We start from the raw sequence: 18,180 nt of genomic DNA on the forward strand, positions 1-18,180 counted from the left end.
GCTCAAGAATAGATCACGTATTTTTAGAATCCCATTTATAAATTTAATTGTTGTTACCATTTTCACGGTAAACAATTATATTTGAGGATTGATTTTGATTTTGAAAGAAAGAAGATTATTTTTAATAGCATAACTGATCAATCGTTTTGGAGCACATATTGTTTTAGGGATCGGGGTTGACATTAAAACAGAGCATATTGGTATACAAAGCAATTGTTGCCTCTTACTAAATTATGCTAAATTGGCGAATTTCTTATAAACAAAACTTCCAAAACAGTTGTGGGTTGACAATAGATTTTAAATAATTTTTATGTTGCTAAATTTAGGTGCTCTATATTGTCTGGCGATGATATTTTACCATAGAGGTTGTGTATTTTATAGAGAGAAGTTGTTGAAATAGTGATTTTAAATAATATTGATGACTTAGAGTAGTTAAATAATTCTTCACAACTGAACAGGAAAAGAACTCATGAAAGTTTGGAGTTCTATCGCACCTGCTTTTAATTTTTAACTCTTTTGCTATAATGAAAGTTACTAGAAACCATTTTATTTACAAGCTAAGTTGCGGGAAAGGAAAAAAGTTTCTAAAACTCCATTAGTAGATTTCTTCTTTGCAGATTGTATGTTCATATCTCATGAAATTGACTCGCTAAATTTTTGTCATCTCTAAGTTTTCATGTGTTATGTTTCTGTCAATTTTATTCATTATTGTTGTCTATTGTCATCTAACTTTCTAGCTTCTTTCTGACACCTTCACATTGTTGCGGAAGCCAAATGTATATAGTGTGTATGAGTCACAACTACTATACCAATAAATAAGACAATAAAGCAACAATAAAAGGAACACCAGAATTTATGAGGTTCGGCCAATTTTACCTTCTTCCTCGGACACAACCAATATTTTATTCCACTCCAAAAATACAAGTGAAATAATACTAAAGAGAGAAGATACAAATGTCTTAAGAAGATAAGAAGGCAAATGAGAGGTGTGTCTAAATCCTAAACATTAGGTCTCCTTTTATAGGGAAAAATTCCATACCAAATTGCTAAACCACCGATGTGGGATTTGCCAAATTCAACAAATCTCCACCTTGGCAAAATTTCACATCTTCAATTTTCTCTCAATAACAAATTTTGGTTGTGTCTTCATCTTCAATCTTCAGTGTTCAACAATGTTGATCAAATCCAAATAATGTTGAAACTTGAACGCAGTCACCACTTTTGTTAGCATATCAGCAGGATTCTCTGTAGTATGAATTTTCTTCACCGTGACTCCACATTCTTCTATGATTTCTCGTACGAAATGATACCGAACATCAATGTGCTTCATCCTTGCATGATAAACTTGGTTCTTCGTTAATTGAATAGCACCTTGACTATCACAAAAAATTGTGATACTTTTTTGTTCAACACCAAACTCTTTTAGCAACCCCTGAAGCCAAATTGTCTCTTTCACAACCTCTGTAATAGCCATGTACTCTGCCTCTGTTGCAGACAAAGCAACTGTTGACTGCAAAGTAGACTTCCAACTAACTGGTGCCTTTGCAAAAGTAAACACATAACCAGTAGTTGATCTTCGTTTGTCCAGATCACCCGCAAAATCCGAGTCACAATATCCAACTATATACTGATTGCCTTCCTGCTCAAAAACTAACCCAACATCTACAGTATTATGAATATACCGTAGAATCCACTTCACAGCTTGTCAATGCTCCTTTCTTGTATTATGCATATATCTGCTAATAACTCCAACAACTTGTGAAATTTCAGGTCTCGTACAGACCATTGCATACATCAAGCTACCAACAACATTTGCGTATGGTACCTTTGACATATACTCTCGTTCAACTTCATCTTTTGGCAACATAGTAGTACTTAGCTTAAAATGGGGAGCAAGTGGAGTACTAACTGGCTTAGTCTTTTCATCTATGCCAAAACGTTGTAGTACTCTTTTCAAATATTCTTTCTGAGATAAACAGAGTTTCCTTGAACGTCTATTTCTTATTATCTCTATGCCAAGAATTTTCTTTGCCTCACCCAGATCCTTCATCTCGAACTCCTTCTTCAGTTGAATCTTCAACTTATAAATTTCTTTCAAATTCTTGGAAGCTATCAACATATCATCAACATATAGGAGAAGATATACAAAGGAACCACCTTTAAGCTTGTGCAAATACACACAATGATCGTATTTGCTTCTCTTGTACCCTTGCTGCAACATAAACTCATCAAATCGCTTGTACCATTGTCTAGAAGATTGTTTCAATCCATACAATGATTTTTCAAGTTTGCACACCATATTTTCTTTTCCAGCAACTTTGTATCCTTCTGTTGAGTCATGTAGATTTCCTCCTCCAAGTTTCCATGTAAAAACTCCATCTAAACTAGTTCCAAATCCAACTGTGCTACCAAAACAAACATAATTCTAATGGAGGAATGTTTTACAACTGGAGAAAACACTTCATTGTAATCAATTCCCTCATTTTGAGCATATCCTTTGGCCACCAATCTTGCTTTGTAGCGAACATCTTCTTGGTTAGGAAATTCTTATTTCTTTGTAAATACCCATTTGCACCCAATTACTTTCTTTCCCTTCAGGAAATTGGCCAATCTTCTTGTATGATTCTGATGAAGAGACTGTATTTCATCATTCATGGCAATCCTCCACTTATCTTCTTCTGAACTTTGGACTGCATCTTTGTAAGTGGTAGGAACATCATCAGCTACAATTGAGGCGGCACAAGCAGCCGTCTCTATAAGACAAACATGTTTTGTTATTGTCCTTTTTGGCCTGCTAGTTGCAATTGATTAAAGTTGTTGTTGTGGTTCCTAAGTTGGAATCTCCCTCTCTACTGGCTCTTCTTCCAGAGGATAATCTTCATATGTTTCCTCCTCTGCTTCTTGTGTAGGAAAAATAAATTTTCCCTCAAACTCCACCTGCTTAGAATCACCCTCATTTTGTTTGGTATCTTTTGTTACCTTATTTATCATAGCAGATTCATCAAAGGTAACATCCCTGCTGAATATTATTTTCTTTGTCATAGGACACCATAAGCGATATCCTTTGACTCCAGAAGTAATCCCCATAAAAATAGCCTTCTTTGCCCTTGGGTCCAATTTTGACTCTGTCACATGATAATATGCAGTTGAACCAAATACGTGCAAATAGTCATAATCTACAGTAGGCTTTCCATACCATTTTTCAAATGGTGTCTTGCCATTAATAGCAGCAGATGGTAGACTATTAATGAGGTGACATGCATATGTAACTACCTCCGCCCAAAATGCTTTTCCCAAGCCAGCATTGGACAACACACACCGTACCTTCTCCAGGAAGGTCCGGTTCATACGTTCTGACACTCCATTCTATTGTGGTGTATGTTTGACAGTGAAGTGTCGGACGATGCCATCATTTTCACAGAGCTTATTAAAATGATCATTTTTGTATTCACCTCCATTGTCTGTGCGAATACACTTGATCCTCCTGCCTGTTTGATTCTCCACCATCATTTTCCATTTGAGAAAAATTCTCAACACTTCATCTTTGCTCTTTATTGTATACACCCACACTCTTCGGAAAAAAATCATCAACAAAGGTTACAAAATAGTGCTTCCCACCCAATGAAAGTATTTTGGAAGGACCCTAAACATCAGAGTGTACATAATCCAAAATACCTTTAGTATTATGGATTGCTGTACCAAATTTAACCCTTGTTTGTTTCCCTTTGACACAATGCTCGCAAAACTCCAAGTTGCAAGCCTTTACTCCTTTTAACAATCCTTGATCTGATAAAGTTTTCAAGGATTTACCTCCAGCATGTCCCAAGCGCATGTGCCATAGTCTGGTTGTTTCTGCCTTTTTTCGTTACTGGATGTTACTGTCGCTGTCCCAATAACTGTATTACCGCGATAACGGTACATGTTATTGTTCTTCCGATTGGCCTTTATTACCACTAATGCACCACAACATACTCTCATCACTCTATTTTCTGCAATGATTTTGAACCCTTTTGATTCTAGGGCTCCCACAAAGATGAGATTCTTCTTCAAATCCGGTACATATCGAACATCTGTTAATGTTCTGATCATTCCATCATGGTTCCTTAATCGTATTGAACCAATGCCATATGAGGTAAGAGGGCTGTTATCCGCTGTGTGGATGACTCCATATTCTCCTTCTTGGAAATCCACGAACCAGTCCCTGTTGGGACACATATGATAGCTACAAGCCGAGTCCATCAACCATATGTTTGATGATGTTGATGGATCTGTTGTAACTAATGAGAAGTCCGAATCATCACAATCAGCTACATTTGAATCTATAATGGCCTTTCCATTGTTATGTTTGGCCTTATTCTTCAACTTCGGACAGTCTTTCTTCTAGTGTCCCTTTTCTCGACAAAAGGAACATTCATCTTTGCTGGGTCTAGATCTTGACTTGGATCTTCTCTTCTTTGTCCTTATTTGATTTTGAGGATGACCCCTCACAGCCAGTGCTTCTCCTTCTCCGCCCTTTTATTTTTCTCCCTTTCATTGTTCATAGCTGTACAAAGCCGAACAAACTTCTCTAAGAGAAATTTCGTAATTCCCATGGAGTAGAGTAGTTTCAAGGTTCTCGTACTCATCAGGAAGTGACCCCAACAACATCAAGGCCAAGTCACCATCATCAAAAATTGCATCCATATTTTGCAAATTTGTGACCAACTTATTGAAACTGGTGATATGTTCGTTCATTATCGTACCAGGAACAGAGGTGAAGCGAAAGAGTCTCTTTTTCATGTACAATTTATTTTGACTATTTTTCTTCAAAAATATTTCCTTCAGTGGTTTCCATAATTTACTTGCAGAAGTTTCCTTTGTGTATGGATATTTCTGCTCTCTAGCAAGGTAGGATCGAATGGTACCGCAAGCAACACAATTGATAATTCTCCAATAACATCTGGGTTTTTTTCTTCAATGGGAAGATCTAGCCCTTGTTGAAAAAAGACATCTAGAACCTCGTCTTGCTACATCCCAAAATGTCCTGACCCGTCAAAAATTTCTACCGCAAATTTCGTATTTGACACAATTCTTGTAATAAGCGAAGATGCCAATGATGACGTATTGTTGATACTTGATGTAGATTCTTTTTGTTTATTGTCTCCCATCTTTGACACAAATATTATTTAATAGCTGACGACACAAATCAAGATTATTTCCTTTCTGTTGTGGAAGATCAGACTAAGCTGCAACCACAGAGCATACTCAGACAAAACTTTGACTCAGTTACCACGATAAATCTTTTCTGATGTGGAAGATCAGACTATGCTGCAACTACAGAGCATACTTAGATAGTACCTTGGCTCTGATACCAATTGTTGCGGAAGCCAAATGTATATAGTGTGTATGAGTCACAACTACTATACCAAAAATTATGACAACCACCAAATAATAAATAAGACAATAAAGCAACAATAAAAGGAATACCAGAATTTATGAGGTTCGGCCAATTTTGCCTACTTCCTCGGACACAACCAATATTTTATTCCACTCCAAAAATACAAGTGAAATAATACTAAAGAGAGAAGATACAAATGCCTTAAGAAGATAAGAATGCAAATGAGAGGTGTGTCTAAATCCTAAACATTAGGCCTCCTTTTATCGGAAAAAATTCCATACCAAATGGCTAAACCACCAATGTAGGATTTGCCAAATTCAACACACATGTTCATATATGATGAAATTGAAATAGATATTTATTAGTCAACCCTTTTCTTTATTCTAGGTTGACATGAATCTCTCAAAATCTTAGAAGTCTGAAATGGTATCAACTTCGAAAACTGTTAAATATGCACACATTCCACCTGGTGCCTTAGCAATGGGACAGGGGAAAAGCTTCAGAGCTTTGGGTTCTGTAAGAATAAATGCTGAACAGAGAACTTCAATTGGCGAAGGTAAAAACTACAATGTAGTAGCTTCTGATCAAAATAAGCTAGCTCAGAAAGATTGTCTCATGCCTCCTGGTTTTGATCCAATATTGGAATGCGATGCTTCCCTCCCTCATGAAGAAGCGATGCAATATATTGAGAGAAGCAAAATAAGTATATTATTGTTTTAAGTTATAATTTTTTATTGTTTGTTATTGTTCTGGATTTTTTTATATGTTAGACTTAATTGAGATTAACAAGGCCATATGAATCTAAAAAAGGCAAAAAAAGTGAGATGAAAGAACAGATGTAAAAATATTGTATTGCAGGACTCAAAGCTGGAGAAAAGTTAAGTCACTTTTTACGACAATCGAGTTGTTGGGAAGAATCATGCCTTATTTATGAGAAACTTAGGTAAATTAGTTCGTGATCGAAATATGTGCCCATTGCGCATACACTCATGGGCGGAAATAGAAGAATATAAGCTGGAGCACATGTGACAAGTTGTTACGGTAAGAATTTAAAGTTTTATTTTCTTGATTTGCCTTCTTCATTTCTTCTTTAAAAAATGAAAAGGAAATACTGTGAGCTTACATCATGCATTGGTTGGTTGATTTTACCATATTCAAATTTCAATTGCAATTGTACAGTCAAGTCGGAGATAGACGACTTTCCTCTTCTACTTGACTTAAACCATGACTCTTCTTGAAGTATACGCTACAAGTTATTTTCATTTATATTATGAGTTTAATTCTAAATGAATGAAATGGTTTATGTTATCTCCCTTATTTTTAAAGAATGTTGCTTCTAGAAGCTCACTCTATTGTACACAAAAGTATCCCAAAAAGATAAACAGTACATTATGAAGGTAGTGATTGAGACTCTTTGAAAGAATGCTAGTCTTTGTAAAACACACATAATTTGCTTTAGTGTTTCTTTTCTTTTCCTGGATTAGTAAAAATCTATTAAATTACTCCCAAGAAATACTAGTAAATGAATTATAGAAGTTTCTGTCATTGTTTAAAGAATTTAGTAGTATGGAATTTTTCACCTTCCTAATTGAACTTCATTATGTTAAAATCCGCTCTTTGGTTTCTCTCTGTTTCCTCGATCCTATGCCAATGGCAGAGGGCATGGAACAAGAGAAACATGTGCTCTTCATACTACCAGACTTTTTGTAGACACTTTGGTAGACTTTTGGACTGCCCTTGGCGAAGAGACACGTCAGTCTCTTCTGAAAATGAAGGAAGAGAACCCTTTCTTCAGTTTGCTCTCCTTACTTACTGCTATCCCCTCTTTCCGTCACACCCATTAAATGTAATTTAGACATTAGATGCGTGGAATGGGCAACTGCAGTTAACTCTAGAATTGCAAGTTTAGTTGAGGGGTTCCATTATTTTGAAGTCTCATCCTATAAAGAATAATGGCGTGCAGATCAGGTGGCTTCTGGATTTGTACTGTTCAAACTCTGGTCTTAGCACTTGGCTTCTTTAAGTTAAAAGCCATACAGACTGACTAACTGGAGCAACAACAACAACTATGTCTCGGTCCCAAACAAGTTGGGTTGGCAATATGAATCCTCATTTCTTTCTTTAACCTCAACTCATATCATCATCATTACCAAAATATAGTAAAAATAATGGAGTTTCACTTGAAGTTATAAATTGTTTTAAAAGGTGAATGATTAGTATTAAATGTAGATATGTTTATAAAAGATCAATTTCACTTACTTGAAAAAGATTAATCTTGCACTTTAGTCATTAAAAAGATTGTGTGACTTATTTATTTAAATGTGAAGGGAGGCAAAGATGGTAACCCCCAGGTATGGCAACTATCTTCTTTGAGACTCGTAAGAAAGACGATAAGCTTGTCGAACCTGAAACCAATGAAAACTATGCATGTTTATTGATTAATTTTATTTACATGATTTTAATTTTTATGTTATATTATTTTAAATTGTCTTATAATTTATAGGCTAAGATCCAAAAATTGGTGCAATCTGAATCGTCTCTTACAAATATTGAGATTGTAGAAAGGTGTTTCGGACCTCAACGCAAGAGTCATATAGTTAGATTTCGTGGTGGGATTACTGCTAAGGTGTTAAAATGCGGTGACTCCTCGAAAGCTGCATTGCTAGAGAAGTTGAATGCTACTGAAAAAGAAAATGAATCGCTTAACGGACACATGGAAGGGCTAGAGAATAAATGTGAAGATCTAGAGAGTAAATATGCAGAACTTACAAGTGCAGTGTTTAATCAGGCTTCATCATCATCTTGAAGTGAACAATAGATTGAAGCATTTAACAGGTTAGTAGATTGAAAATCCTATTATACTCTGTGATGAATTTGTTGCAATGCTCATGTGAATTTTTTCCATTACATCAACAACAACAACCCACTAGAATTCCAAAAGGGGGGTCTGGGGGTAGAGTGCACGCATACCTTACCCCTGTCTCGGAGGGTTAGAGAGGTTATTTCCGGGAGACCCTTGGCTCAGAAACAAATAAATCCGTAACTAAGTATATGTTGATAGAGCAGGGAAAAAAATGAAGTGTAGCAATCATCAAACTAGAATTTAATGCGGGAAGTTCTTTACACAAACTAGTAAAGCATATGCATATCATAATTTCTTAGTTAAGCAATACCAATAGGACAATATTTCACTAAGAACATTATACATATCTAATAAAATTGCAAAAAGTAGCAGAGACAGTCTTACTAGCCTCTCTAACAGGGTGAAAGGGAACATCAGATCCTCCAGCAACCTCAACAGCAACAACTCCAGCTAATTGATAAAAATCAACATTACATTACATTAAGGTTACATTCCATTCCATTACATTAAGGTTTATTAATTTAAACAAAACATAGTCATCGAGACAAGTGAATTTATAAGTAAGAATCAAGTTCCATACCTAATATCACCTATAGTTGTAATAATCTAGCTCAATGAACAGATAACTCACGAAATAATAGACCTCAAAGTAGAACTAAAAGGTAAGTTGCAAAGAAAAGTTTGGTATATGAACAAGTAATCACTGGCTCTTTATTGAGGTTTGATTTAAAGTCATAATCGACTCTTTCTCAAAAGCTTCTTTATGATTTTTGTATATCAATCGCTTTTCCCTGTTATGTGTAGAATTGCATGAATCTCTATATAAGGCTTGCTTCCTAGAAAATGATACTTCATTGTGCAGGTTTAAGTATGACAAGATTGTGTGATTTTTGTATATCAACCGCTTGTCCCTGTTATGTATAGAATTACATATAATTCTATCATCAATCTTCAGATTATTGTCCGCGGACATAGGAAATGTAATGCGTCATTTTTCTGCTAAAAAGGAAAAACAAATGACACCCTAATAGGTATTTTTACGCTACAACTTCTTTCAAAAAATGGTACTAAATGGCATACAGATAGTTTTGGGTTGGCATTGTTTTGGACACCACTCAGGTAGTACGAAAAGCTTATAATTATCAAAAGTGTGTTTTCTCTCATATATTTAATTGGAAAGTTGATCTGTTATACTGTGTGCTTCTATACTGTAAATCTTACGTTTGCTAGAAGTTGCATACAGCTGTGTGCTAGATTCCATTAATAGTATACTTTGTGATGAAATTATTGCAATGATCATGTGAATTTTTTTCCATCATTAAGGTTTATGAATTTAAATTAAAATATAGTCATCGAGACAAGTGAATTTATAAGCAGGAATAAAGTTCCATACCCAATATCAACTAGAGTTGTCATAATCTAGCTCAATGAACAGAGAAGTGATGAAATAATGGACCTCAAAGCAGAACCAAAAGGTGAGTTGTAAAGGAAAATTTAGTATATGAACAAGTAATCACTCATTTTTCATTGAGACTTGATTTGGAGTTATTATCGACTCTTTCTCAAAAGTTTCTATATGATTTTTGTATCTCAATCGCTTGTCCCCATTATGTGTAGAATAACATGAAACTGTATATTGGATTTACTTCACAGAATATGACATTTCGTTGTGCGGGTTTTAATATGACTAGGATTGTGTGATTTGCATTTTCCACAAACATAGGAAATATAATGCGCCATTTTTCTGCTACAATATTTTCTACTGTTATGTCATCTGATGATTGAATAATTTTACTATGGCGATCAGTGTAGGCTTTAATGAATCTTATCTTTTTCTTTAATTGTTTATTCTGTGTTAGTAAACTGACATAAATTTATTGTTTTAACAGATCAAAAATTTGATGTCCGAAGAACCTATTTTTGAAGAAAGTGCATAGCAAGTTGAAGAACAAGAGAATTTTGTTATGCTAGGGATGGTTTGAAGGCACTGTCTTTTGTACATATGCTCCAATTTTATTTTTTCTCTTTTAGAAATTGTTAAAAATGATGTTATACTATTTGGATTGCTTTCTGGTAATGTGATGCTTAGTTCTTTATATTAACAAATATCAATTATTTGTTTTATTTTCAAATATTTCTGGTGTGTATGAAAGCATATAAAATAAGTATTACTATTGGTGAAATATAAATTTTCGTAATGTGATCCTCATAACTCTTTAACAACAGGTTTCTCAAATAGTTTAATAGGCATTAACGAATGAAAATTTGGCTGTTAAATGTAATCATACAATTAACGAAAGGACTTTCGGCCGCTAAAAACACTTGTAAAGACCAAATTAACTTTCGTAATTGAAGACTTTTAACGATTGGATGACAAATTAGCGAGGAAAAAATCTCGTCGCTAAAAATGATGTATAACGACCGGAAATTATGTCGTCGCTAAAGGATCTTTAACGATCAGGTTGAAAATCCATCGTTAACTTTTAACGTCGGGGCTTTTAACAATCGGAGACGATCGGAATTTTCTCGATCGTTATTGACTTATAGCGACCGGAATTGGATTTTTAACGATCATATTTTCCGTAGCTAAAGGCCAGTATTCTTGTAGTCATAGTAGCCCTACTTTGTTGATTTATGCGTTTTCACCATGTTATAAAGTAATTTAGCTGTACATCATTCTAGATATCATGTTTAGGCTTTATACTGCAATTGTTGGGACCCATAATGGTCATTTCTTGGTGTCATCTCAATGATTTCATTGCTATTCCGTACTCCATCATATTCATACATTCATTTCATATCATATCTCAGTCTCAATTGCTACTTATTGATACATCATATCATTGTTCCGAGTCAGTTTTCATGACATTGTGAGCCCGTGGGTGAGACTGTACACTTATCGGATCGGGATGCATGCCGTAGTGGTTATTCTGAATTATGATAAAACTTGGGCTGAAGGAGCCCCTTCGGAGGCTGTACACACCCCCAGTGAGCATGGGTTATTATATTAATGGATGGATCTTCCCTGGACTTGGAGATGGATCCACCTCTACGTATATATAAATGCTCGGTATGGATCTTCCCTGGGCCGCATGGGCCATATACAGTACCAAGTGGTTGAGCATTTATATATAACTAGAGGTGGATCTTCTCCATAGGGCAAGATTGTCCTTCCTCGATACTGAGTGACTGATGGTCAGTGATGTATTTATATTCCGGGATGGATCTTTCCTGAATTGTATGAGCCATATACAGTGCCGAGTGGTTGAGCATTTTTGAGTGGAGAGTGTGAGTTCATGTTTCATCTCTGGGATACATGGCATTGACATGCATACATGACATACATGCATAGAGATGCATTCTTCCTCGTACTGTACGATATCACGTCGTTCATGATTTCTTTTACATACATTGATATGTGGGCATAGAGAGGTATTTCACACTTTCCATTTGGAAAGAATAGGAAACATCTTATTCATTGTGGGAAGGATTTTTGGGAATAATTGTAGTTTTCAAACTATGTCGTACTTTTCGAAGATTTTGATAAAGGAGTGGGTTTTCACTGATATTCTTAAAAAGCAGAACTATTTTTTTGAAAACGGTGAAAAATGCTGAGCATTTTATCTCTGAGTTACTTCCATATTTATATGCTCTATGTTGTTATGAATTGTTGTTGGCTACTGGTTTTGGACCCGACCATGTTCCAGCTTGTCAATGATTTCAACCTAAGTTTAGGTTTGTTACTTATTGAGTACATAGGGTCGGTTGTAATCATACTATACTTTCTGCACATTGCGTGCAGATTTCGGATGCCGTTGTTGCTATGCATGGCGGAAGCTTGCATTGAAGGTTTACTTGCATCCTTGTTGTAGTTACCTCTTGTTCATGGTAGCCTTACATTTATAAACACTATTTATGTACTTTTCAAACAAACGATGTATTTATTCATATCCGCTTGTAAATTTTATTCTTAGAAGCTCATGATTGTACTACCAGTCATTGGAAATTATTTAAGATTCAGATAATTTCTTTTCATAAATTGTTTTATTAAATACTATTGGAATTGGATAGTATAGTTGGCTTACCTAGCGGGTTGAGTTAGGTGCCATCACGACTAGTGGATTTTGGGCCCTGACATATTTTGAAGTTTTCAGCTTGTTAAAAAAAAATATTGTGTAGCTAGTGTTGGCTTGCCAAGAAAGTGAACGTTAGGCGCCATCACGACCTCATGGTTGGGATTTCGGACCATGACACTTAATGAGTCATGTGTCTGGTGTGATGAAATTTTTATATAGTCCATATTATTATATTTGAGTCTGAAACTTCCCCAGAATATTAGTTGAACGAAATTTTAGGTGTTGCTTGCTTTTAAATCTAATTTTAGGCGTTCTTTTGCCTTTTGTTGATCTTGTTGCTATCACAAATAAAATGATGGATAGTTAGCCCTTTTAGCCTTTAGTTTGTCACCCATATTACAAACCTATACACTTTTGTTCTTAATTGAATCGTTTTACCTCTTAAAACACTTGAATTGTAAAGGTGAGGACTAGAAAGAAACAATGAGGGAACTTGGGGTAGCTACTGAGTGGAACCAATAAAAGGAAAGAAAAATGCAATTGTATCTTAAAGCCACTAGCGAGGAGTTCAAAGTACAAAAAAAAGCTAAACGGGGGACGGGAGGGGGGGGGTGTAGAAGAAAAAGAAATAAGTACATCTCTTCTTTTCTAGTGAATGTAGCAAAAAGAGGTGCTTAAAAAAAGAGAGAACATTTTGAGGTGATCTTGTTGATGATATTTGAAGATTGGATTAAAGAAAGTTGTGCTTAGAGTGATTATGTGATGTGTTAAAGTCCTTGGGAGGGTTAGCCATTATCATCTTTATTTATCCTAGCCAACCCTTAGTCCACACTACGACCTTGAAACAGTCCTAATTGATTTTAGAATGAGCATAGCTACATTAGTAGAGGTTTATACAATGGCCAAGCCTATAGTACCTTTTATACATTCCTAATTGATTTTATACTGAACATACATACATAAGTAGAGATTTATATAAAGGGCAAGCCTATGGTACCTTTTGCATGCATATGTGAGAGTGGGTAATTATTTCATATGGTTGAGTCCTTAAAGTACATTTAAGCATTCGATTTGTATGTGTAGAATGCTTATTCATTCAATTTTATTTTGAGGCAACATAGTTTTACGCTGGATAGCTCAAGTTATTGGATTTCTTGGTTATAGTGAGTTTCAAGCCATGACTGCTTTGTGACATAAGTTAGTTTGCGAGGCTAGGTTATTCTGAGATTCTTGTCTAAGTAGTTTGAATATTTTAAATGAATTAGGCATGAGAACTGGGAAGTGTGTACAGAATACAGATGCTAGATTAAATGTTGCTATCGACCATGACCATGGCTGTAGTATGCTTTGAATTTGTGATTTTGTGAGGTGCTTCAAAATAGAGTAGTTAGTTGGTTGACTTGAGGGAGAGCAATGCTTAAGTGTGGTGTAGTGATGTTTTCGATAAGTCTATTTTTATGACATTACTTGCCTTACATTATGATGTAATTGTTACGCCCGCAATATTACGTCGATATTTCGTTCCACAGTATTATGTTACGATGATGTTACGCCTTGCAGTACTACATTACGATGATGTTACACTTCTCAGTATTAAATTACGACGATGTTGCACCCTGTAGTATTGTACGTTTAATTTGTCGTAAGGTAATTGACACAAGTCTAGGGAAAGGATTATTTGGAGATTATAAGGATTATGCTATTACAAATAAGTGATGAGTAAATTCGTGAAGGTGAGAAGGGAAGCAAGTCAAAGAAAATGAATTTTCATCCAAGTTTGGCATGTTGAGCTAAAATACGGGCCGAGCGTGTTAAAATCCGATATTTATGGACTAATACCATACAAGGTACTATATGACGATGATAGTATGATATATAAATGGGTATTAAAAATAAGTAGATCTTTAAGTAATTTGAGATAATTCGTAATTATGTGGATAATTGATTAGTTGTGGGGATAATTATGGTATTAAACACTACCCTAATTAAGATAATTCTTAATTATGGTATTAATTATAATAATTAAGTGGATAAAGATTATTTTGTGGCTGCCACATGGCATTCAACTAAGCCAAAGTGGCAACAACGTTCATAATGAGTCACAAGACATATGATGCCTTGTTTACACGAAAAAATTCTTGGAATTACCTTGGATTGGTTTCTTATTTGGTAAAGTTTCGTATGTATGTTAATTTACACAAGGCTAAAGTAGATGGGTTTTGCTACATTTCACTCCCTTTCTAATGAAAGATTGCCTTTAAGCCTAAACAAATAGGTACATATTTTGGCAAGTGGGAAAGACATATTTTACATAGAGAAGCTTTAATCTCCTAGGAGTTGGATATGTTTATCACTTTGCATCATTATGGATATGAATTAGTCCAGCAACGTTGATGCTAAACTTGCTAACGGATGAAGCTCAAATAGCTCGTTTGAAACTTCATAATACGATAAAGCGTGAGATTTGTGATTCTAAAGGAGTATGGCAATCTTTCTCAAAAATATCATACGGATTTTCCTTACTTCGATCCGTCGTTACGTGATTTGTCGTAATTGACGTATGTTAGAGGGATTGTCAAGAGTATCAGCCAGGCATGTTAAGATTATCCCTTATTTCTTTTGGCATGATCCATACGATACAAACGAAATGAGAAAATGCACAACTTTCATAAATGACTCTACTCATAGAAATACTAGAGATACTTACGTTCTTGATTCCCCATGTGTCATATTACTCTATCATCTGTTCATGGGTCTCCAAAAATACGTAAGTTGTTAAAGTTTATTTCATGATATTAATCAGAGGCATAACGGTATTATGACGTGCCGAGAGATTTTATTAACATATTTTTACATGCATTAACATATGCACATTGACGCATGACCAGATGGCGTTATATACGCATATATATATATATATATATATATATATATATATATATATATATGTATGTGTGTGTGTCCGTGTGTGTGTATGGGATATGGGAAAGGTTATGGCATTATATACGCACCACCACCTGATCAGCTGGTATACGTTGATGATTTTGCCCACAGTGGCCGAAATGATATGATGAGATGCCCTCAGAGGCTTGATGATGTTATAAATACATGTACCTATGCACGACATGGCATTCATATGTATATGCATGACACTACAAGTATTTCATGATTTACAGAGTTATCAGAATTACAGGTTGAGTCATTTACTTTATATTTCTTTCATGTCTTTTACGTACTTATTTATGTGCCTTACATACTCGGTACATTATTCGTACTGAAATCCCTTTTGCTTGTGGACGTGTCACGACCCAAATTTTCCACCCCCGGGAGTCATGATAGCGCCTGCTAATGTGAGCTCGACAAGCCGACTATTGAACAAATTATCTTTTTCCCCATTTTATATTCTTTAAAAATTATGAAGCATTAACATTTAAACAATGGAATTTAACATAAGCAAAAGAAAACACAATAAACTATCTAAACATGAATCCAATACAACTGTTTGAGCGTCTACTACTCAGAACTGGAGTCACAGCTTCACAGACGATCTAAGAATACTACATACAAAGTCTAAAAGATAAAAGATACACTGTTTCTGAACTAAGTAAATGAAACAAGAGTAAAGGGATAGAGGGAGATGCCAGGGCCCTGCGGACGCCTGTAGGACTACCTTGGATCTCCGCGTGGACTGAAGGCAGCCATCCAATCTACGGTCCAAAAGTTGCTGCTCCTGGATCTGCAAACAGTGGAGAGTATAGTATCAGCACAACCGACCCCATATGCGACGACTGGCAAAAACAGGGGGGATTGTACTTGCGATAGAATCCTCGCAATTGCAAGGCAGGCTGGCCTGGGCTACATTTCGAATTTGCGACATGGCCCTTGCATTTGCGAGCCAGGCATCGCAAATGCGAAGCCTGCAGGCCTGCACCGAAACAGCTGAAAACCTGCAATTCTCCAAGTCCAAAATCAACCCCGTGGCCTATCCAAAACTCACCCGAGCCCTTAGGGATCCAAACCAAATATGCACACCAACCTTAAAATAACATACGGACTCGCTCGTGCATTCAAATCAATAAAATAACATCAACAACTATGAATTTAGTATCAAAATCATGAAATTTCTTAAGAACTACAAATTTCCAATTTTTATCAAAAACGGTCCGATTCAAATTTGTTTCTTACCAAATTTCACAGACATATCCTAAATCACAGATAAGACCTGTACGGGGCGCCGAAATCAAAATACGGGCCTGATACCATCAAATTTTAAACACCTTTCATTTCCAAAACTCATAAACAATTCCAGAAAATAATGTTTTTTAAAAATTCATTTCTCGGGCTTGGGACCTTGGAATTCGATTCCGGGCATACGCCCAAGTCCTATATTTTCGTACGAACCCTTCGGGACCGTCAAATCACGGGTCCGGGTCCGTTTACCCAAAATATTGACCAAAGTCAACTTAAATCCATTTTAAATGCAAATTTCATCATTTTTCACAGATTTTCTCAAAAAGGCTTTTCAGCTACGGGCCCGGACTGCGCACGCAAATTGAGGTGATGCCGAAAGAGGTTTTTAAGACCCTGGAACGCAAAATTTACTTTTAAAACAAGGCTCATCACATCCTCCACCTCTAAAACAACAGTTCATCCTCGAACGGAAAGAAGAAGGAAGTACCTGAGTCGGGGAAAAGATGAGGATAATGGCTCCGCATATCGGACTCGGACTCCCAGGTCGATGCCTCAACGGGCTGACCTCTCCACTGAACACGAACAGAAGGAAAATTCTTCGATCTCAATTGACGAACCTGCCGGTCTAGAATAGCTACTAGCTCCTCCTCATAAGACAAGTCCTTGTGCAACTGGACAGTGCTGAAATCTAATACGTGGGATGGATCGCCGTGATATTTGGCCATGATATTTCCGAAGCATGGACATATGAAACACTGGATGCACGACTGATATGCTCGGCGGCAATGCAAGTCTGTAAGTCACCTCTCCCACTCGATCAAGAATCTCAAACGGGCAAATGAACTACGGCTAAGCTTTCTCTTCTTCCCAAATCTCATCACGCCCTTCATAGGCGACACCTGAAGCAATACTCGCTCACCGACAATGAATGCCAAATCTCGAACCTTACGCTCGACATAACTCTTTTGCCTAGACTGAGCTGTACGAATCCTATCCTGAATAATCATGACCTTGTCCAAGGCATCCTGAACCAAATCCGTACCCAACAACCGAGCCTCCCCTGGCTCAAACCATCCAGCCGGCGACCGACATCACCTACCATACAAAGCCTCATACAGAGCCATCTGGATACTCGACTGGTAGCTATTATTGTAGGCAAACTCTACTCAAGGAAAAAACTGATCCTACGAACCTCCAAAGTCAATGATACAAGCTCGGAGCATATCCTCTAAAATCTGAATAGTCCGCTCGGACTGCCCGTCCGTCTAAGGATGAAATGTTATGCTCAACTCAACCCATATGCCCAACTCTCGCTGAACTGCTCTCCATAAATGGGAGGTAAACTGCGTACCTCGATCCGAAATTATAGACTCGGTTACACCATAAAGACGAACAATCTCCCGGATATAGATCTCAGCTAACCTCTCAGAAGAGTAGGAGACTGCCATAGGAATGAAATGCACTGATTTGGTCAGCCTATCAACAATAACCCACACTACGTCGAACTTCCTTTGAGTCTGTGGGAGTCCAACAACGAAGTCCATAGTGATATGCTCCTACTTCCACTCAGGAAGCTCAATCTTCTTGAACAAACCATTAGGTATCTGATGCTCGTACTTAACCTGCTGACAATTCAAACACCGAGTCACATATGCAACGATGTCCTTCTTCAT

Source organism: Nicotiana sylvestris, chromosome 8, assembly GCF_000393655.2.
Source record: "Nicotiana sylvestris chromosome 8, ASM39365v2, whole genome shotgun sequence".
Classification (NCBI taxonomy): Eukaryota; Viridiplantae; Streptophyta; class Magnoliopsida; order Solanales; family Solanaceae; genus Nicotiana; species Nicotiana sylvestris.